Raw genomic sequence first — 6,000 nt, forward strand, 5'->3', positions numbered from 1 at the left:
GCCTTCTGTTACCTAGTGGTTTTGCCATCCTCAGTGACCCCGGAGTCCCCACTGGGTCCTCTTCACCCAGGCCGACCGGACCAGGAAGCCAGAGCAGGGGCATCATGGAGGGGCAGGGAGGTTGAGACCAAGCCTGGAAACGGAGCCCGTCACTTCTTCCCACGTTCCGTATTCCGGATCTCATCCCCGCAGCCCCTCCCACCCGCACAGGGTGTGGGCAGGGGGACCGGCAGAGGGGGGCTGCGGTCTGGCTGTGTACCCGCAAGGGAGCCGACAGGCCTGCAGGCGCACAGCCCTCTCTCACGCTGCGCAGAGGAGGATGGATGGGGAATTTACTGAATGTATTTTTAGCTCTCCGCCCCCCCCCCCGCCCCCCGCCCCGGCTGCGATCGGAACAACACTCCATCAAGTATCTTCATTATAAGGAGTGACTTGTACACAGACAAGGACCAGAAAAAGAGCTGTAGGACAGAATTGATGGTGTCCAGGAGCTCGTTCTAGCTAGATCAACGGGCTTTGTCTGTGCACTCATCTGTTTGGCCTTGGAAATGCTGCCTTTGTGGAATCCGGCTTCACAGGGGACAAAGGACTTGAGCATTTGTTTGACGCGCTCGTGTGTGTCTTTAGCGTTTTACAAACGAAGTGACTCTATGCATCTGTTCGAAGTGGTACCAGCAGCAGCGCTGCTCTGTTTATCTTTCAGAGGAGCCCATGTCCCAGTAAACTGCGCCCCTGATTCTTACTTTGCCTGGGTTTCTACCTTCCAAACTGCCTTTCATCTTCTCTTGCATCTTATTAAGTAGTTAAAAATGCAATAACATTTTAAATAGCAGAAGTAAGGTGGGCATGCCTTGAATAGCTAGCGGAGAAGGCAAAAATAATTTCTTTCCACCTACTTCTGCCCTGAACTCTTAAGAAGAGCATTCTACCTTTGTTTTATAAGGGCGAAAGCAAACCAGTTTTAAGTATAAATTTATTACTTATCCAGAGAGTTAGGAAAGATGCTTGTAAGTCCTTAAGACAGCTCCAAGAGTTGTTCAAAACAGCTGTCTTTAGGCTTTCTTCTTCTTTTTATTAAAATGTACGTAACTAAATTCCTCTCCCTGGCCTTCTTGGCAGCCAGCATGATTTTGGAGTCTGTACACTTGGCATTGTCAGTAGAGAGGGTGTTCTCCTGAGGCTGGAAGGATTATCATCATAGTCAATAGAATATTAATTGACCTGTAAGTGTATCATTTTAAATGGCTTGATGCATTCCTAAATTTATTGTGAGACATACCATGCGTACACAACAGTGTTTAAATACATTCATATTGTTATATAGATTTGTATAGTTACAGAGGACCTCTGGTACCACCACCCAGGTCAAGAAAGGCAGCATCGCCAGCATCCCGGACGCCCTCCATTTCCCCTCCTCAACCCCAGCCTCCTTCCTCTTGGCTTGATGCAACTATGATCTTGACTTCCGTGATATTCATTACCTTGCTTTTCCTCATAGCATCACCACCTATGTCTATACATTCCTAAATAATACAGATATTTGCCTGCTTTTAACTTTCAAATTGTTGTTTGAAAGGTTTTGCCAAATTTCCCTGACCAGAAGCAATCTCAATTCCAGTTACACCCCTAGTCAGAAAACTCTGAACGCATGTGCAAAGTATTCCAATATTCAGGATTTTCAGTATCATTTTTGTTATGTGTATTGTGTTAATCACGCTAGAGAATGGCTTTGTTTATGCTTATCTTCCTCATCTCAGGTGCTGTCGTGTGTGAAAACAGTTTTTTAATTAGCTTTTACAAAAGGTAAATTTTGAGTTCACATTCAGAGGTATAAAAGAAAACTATAGTAGGGACTCTGAAGAGTTACTTGGACAAGAAGATCAATTTTATCACAATTTGGCGAAAGTAAGAATCTTATACTCAGATTATGAATTTTAAAAAAGCACAGCTCACTAACAATTTTAAGTATGCTCCTTCATTTGTGGGTAATTCTAGGTGACACTATCAACAGTTTTGCATTCAGTTTTTGGGGAGTTCCGCGGCAGCTGTTGCACGGTTTATATCAGGGCGTTCCGGCTGCGGCTTACAGCTGCCAAAGAGGCTCTCGGCAGAGTGTGGCATGAAAGACGCAGCGGGCCAGACCCTCTGTTTATCTCTCCAACGTTTCAGGAGAGAAGTGTGTTGTATCTTCATGAGCCACACGCTTCTGAAGCTAGTCAGAAATAAAGCCAGCTTTATTCCAAACAAATCACGGCTATCTGTGGCCTCTAGGTCAAGAAAATTTAAGTTTATTTGAGACAGAAATTGCTTTGGATTTTAAGTCTACATTTCCTGATTTGGAAAGATGTTGCTTTTTAAAAAATGTTCTAATTGCAGAATGTTTTCCTTTACTATTTCTCCTTCCCTATCATAATCCACAGGCTGCACTCAGTGCCTGCTGGTTCTGTGTTTAGTTCTGTATGTTGGCCACTTGAAACACATGTGCGCACACACACACACACACACACACATACACACACGCAGTAACTGTGATAAAACTTTATTCTTCCTTACTGTGTGATGTCTTGTATTAATGAGACTTCATGCACAGAAATTGCTGTGACCTGTGAACTCCACCTGTCTTTGAAATAATTAATAATGTGCTTAGAGGAGTTGATCTACATATTCATGTGAGTTTATATCACTTGGTTCCTAAGGAGGACAGTAAAACAATTTAATGTTTTAAATGCGGACCAATTTAGCAAGAGGAGGAGTGGTTTAATATTTTAATGTCAAGATGGATATAAATATATAATATCTGAATCAAGTAATTATGGTATATATTCCTAGTAAAATCTGAACATCTTTCAGACCATCTTATATGCTCTATTATTGACTCCACTTAGGAGTTTGGAAAATGAATATTTCTTATATTTTCAGCTTTTCAAGCCTTTACTAGAAATCATCTATCTTGGAATTATATATTTATAGAGGGAAACATTGTGTGAAAAGAGTTGCAATATTGAAAGGAGGGGGGATGGTAATAGTGTTCAAGGAAATGGTATCATTCTGACTTCGCTCTGAAACTCTCTTCTCTGCCCCTCTTGCTGCCAGAAACGGCTCTTTCGGGGATGGCTGCCCTCGTGCTGCCTCTTCACATGGTCATCTCACTGTATGTGCAGCCCTGGTGTCTCTCTGTGTGTGCTCATCTCCTCTTATAAAGACACTAGTCAGATTAGAGTAGGGCCCACCCTAATGGTCTCATTTTAATTTAGGTACCTCTTTAAGGCCCCATCTCCAAACACGGCCACACTCTGAGGCTGGGGCTTCAACATATGAATTATTGGTATGGATTCACAATATTCAGTTGTGTCCCTCACTTTGAGGGACACAGTTCCATCCATAATAGCCACCTTCTAGACTCTGAAACAGTTTGCACATGCTTGGCACCCCGAATTCTGAGAAGGTTCCCTGGACATGAACCCTGCCTACAGGCTCGGCTCCACAGGGTTTAACTTCCCCCCGTTCCTAAGATACGACTTGTTCTTCATCCTCCCTCTCCCCCCACCCCCTCCCGTACTCAGTATTGGCTGGTTTCCCACGTAGCAACACCCATATGCCTGAGGAATACAGGAAACTTTTTGCCAATTATCTAATTTTAAAATCTGGGCGCACTGACAAACATTTCAGGGAGGATCCTCTGAACTTTTCCATTCTTTGTGAAAATAAAAATACAATAATCATCTCTGAGGTGGAGGTGGTTAGGATGGCATTTGCAGCCCTTAGTCCTTGGTTCCCCCAGTTGGATTGTCACAAACAGAGGCCCCTAGAGAAAGCTCTACCGGATGCTGTAGTCTAAATAAAGGGCTGTAACCAGCAGGACCTGGATGTCACAGCAGACATGCACATGCAGCTCAATTCTTGCCCAGGGTGGGAGGTAGGTGCTTTTCTTCAAAGTAGTGCTTCTATTTTCAGGCTCTGCCATCCCATTAGGACTTAGTGCTGCCTTCATGGTCAGACTGGCCTCCACATCCAGGGTCCAGCTGGCAGAGGGGAAAGAAATAATAGACGAGACGTGCATCTTTCTTATCAACCCTGGCCTGGAAATGGCACATGACTCTTCATTCGTTGCCTAGGACATTACCATTTGGCCTTGTGGGCTGCAAAGGAACCTGGAAAATGAGGTCTAGAGAAATACCTGGGTACGGAGAAGAAGACTGAGTAGACACCTGGCAGTCTGTGTCAAAGGTCTTCCCTTGGAGGGTTGGGAGCTCAGCTTCCAAGTCAGTAGATGTGGCTGCATCCACGATTCAGGGATCGTGGGCCAAGTCCTGACTTTGCAGTCAGATGTTGCTCATCCAACTTCTGACCTGCTCTACCAGATGCTGAGCTGATTTCCTCATTTAAAATGAAAGTAAGTCTTAACTCAGAGAGAATGAAATAGGATTGTATGTAAAAATGACTGGCACACTTCCTGATATACCATAGGTGTTCTATATGTGACAGCTTTCCAGTCAAGACCAATTATATGCCCCAATTTCAGATTGTTTTCTAAATACTTACAATTCTAGCAGGAAACTTAAAGCTGCAACTTGGGTTTAATTAAGGTTTCCTGGGTAAAAAGTGAAAATATGATTTCTTTTTGACATTTTCTATATTAGCAGGTTAACAATTAATGGAGATAATTAATTCCTATGAATCAAGAATTAACATCATAAGAAGTTTAAAACATTACCTAAATATAATCCTGTTAAAAAAAAAACTCTAAAAATTATTGATACAAGATCTTATTAAAATTATTAAATTAGATTCACTCTATATAACCAGATTTTCCAAATTAGTCTTTTATAAAATAGGGGACATATGTAGAAATATAAACAGTTACATTAACAAGGCTACCATTATTTGGTATTTCTCTTCTTTTACTTATAGTATCAATGTGCTGTCCTACTAACTGTTAGTATAACTTTTAAGTCCTTCCTCAAAAATTTTTTATTCTGAATAGGTCATCAATAAGTAATGAGTAAATTTCCCTCAAGTGCTTTTGGACTGTAATCAAGTATAGTATTGAACAAGTATGTAGTCTGAAATTTAAATCATATTATTCTAAAGGAATTGAGAGATACACTAAAAGAAGTAATCTGTGTGATGCCGGAAGAAAATTTTACCGCCACTATTTACTTTTTATATCATCCTTTAATTTGTGTATGTGTTTAAATGTACATAAAATAGTAACAATGTTTATATTAAATTAATATTGGGATTCATATTCAATTTTTGTTTTCTTACAGAAATTGGTAGAGGTTCCCAACCAAAATTTTGGAGAGCACTGATTTAGACCAGTGGCTTTCCAACATTTTGACTGCTACCCACAGAAAGAAATATATTTTACATCATAATAGGGTAAATATATAAATTATACACATATATGTAATTGAAAAAAAAAGCTTCACAAAACAGTATTTTCGTACTATTTGAGACACGCTCTGGTATTTTCAGTTTTAACCTATTTCAGATGCATCCAAAACAGGTAAAAAGTTAGCCCTATTTTAAATCAGCTCATTTTAAGCCCTAACTCTTCAAAGGAATACCACAACTTCCCGTAGCAGCCCGTTTTAGTGTTCAGGCATTTCAAGTGCCAGAGATATACTCAAGTACCATATTGAAAAATAATTTTTATATAATTTTAAAGCATAGCTCATGTCTTACTCTGCAGTTTAAAAAATTAATTAAATAGACTAGGTTTGAACAAAGTAGAAAAACAAAGCCATCCATACATTCTTCTAAACTAGTCACTTAAAAAAATATGTGCTGGGCTTCCCTGGTGGCGCAGTGGTTGAGAGTCCGCCTGCCAATGCAGGGGACACGTGTTCGTGCCCCGGTCCGGGAAGATCCCACGTGCCGCGGAGGGGCTGGGCCCGTGAGCCATGGCCACTGAGCCTGCGCGTCCGGAGCCTGTGTTCCACAACGGGAGAAGCCACAACAGTGAGAGGCCCGCGTACCGCAAAAAAAAAAACCCGA

General features: G+C 41.5%; 1 protein-coding gene across 1 annotated transcript in view; it reads left to right on the forward strand.

The window, feature by feature from the left end:
- PRKN (parkin RBR E3 ubiquitin protein ligase) overlaps window positions 1-6,000 on the forward strand; it is a 767,911-nt gene that overhangs the window by 389,721 nt on the left and 372,190 nt on the right. The window lies entirely within an intron of this gene.

This window comes from Lipotes vexillifer, unplaced genomic scaffold (genome assembly GCF_000442215.2).
Source record: "Lipotes vexillifer unplaced genomic scaffold, Lipotes_vexillifer_v1.1 scaffold1055, whole genome shotgun sequence".
Lineage (NCBI taxonomy): Eukaryota > Metazoa > Chordata > Mammalia > Artiodactyla > Lipotidae > Lipotes > Lipotes vexillifer.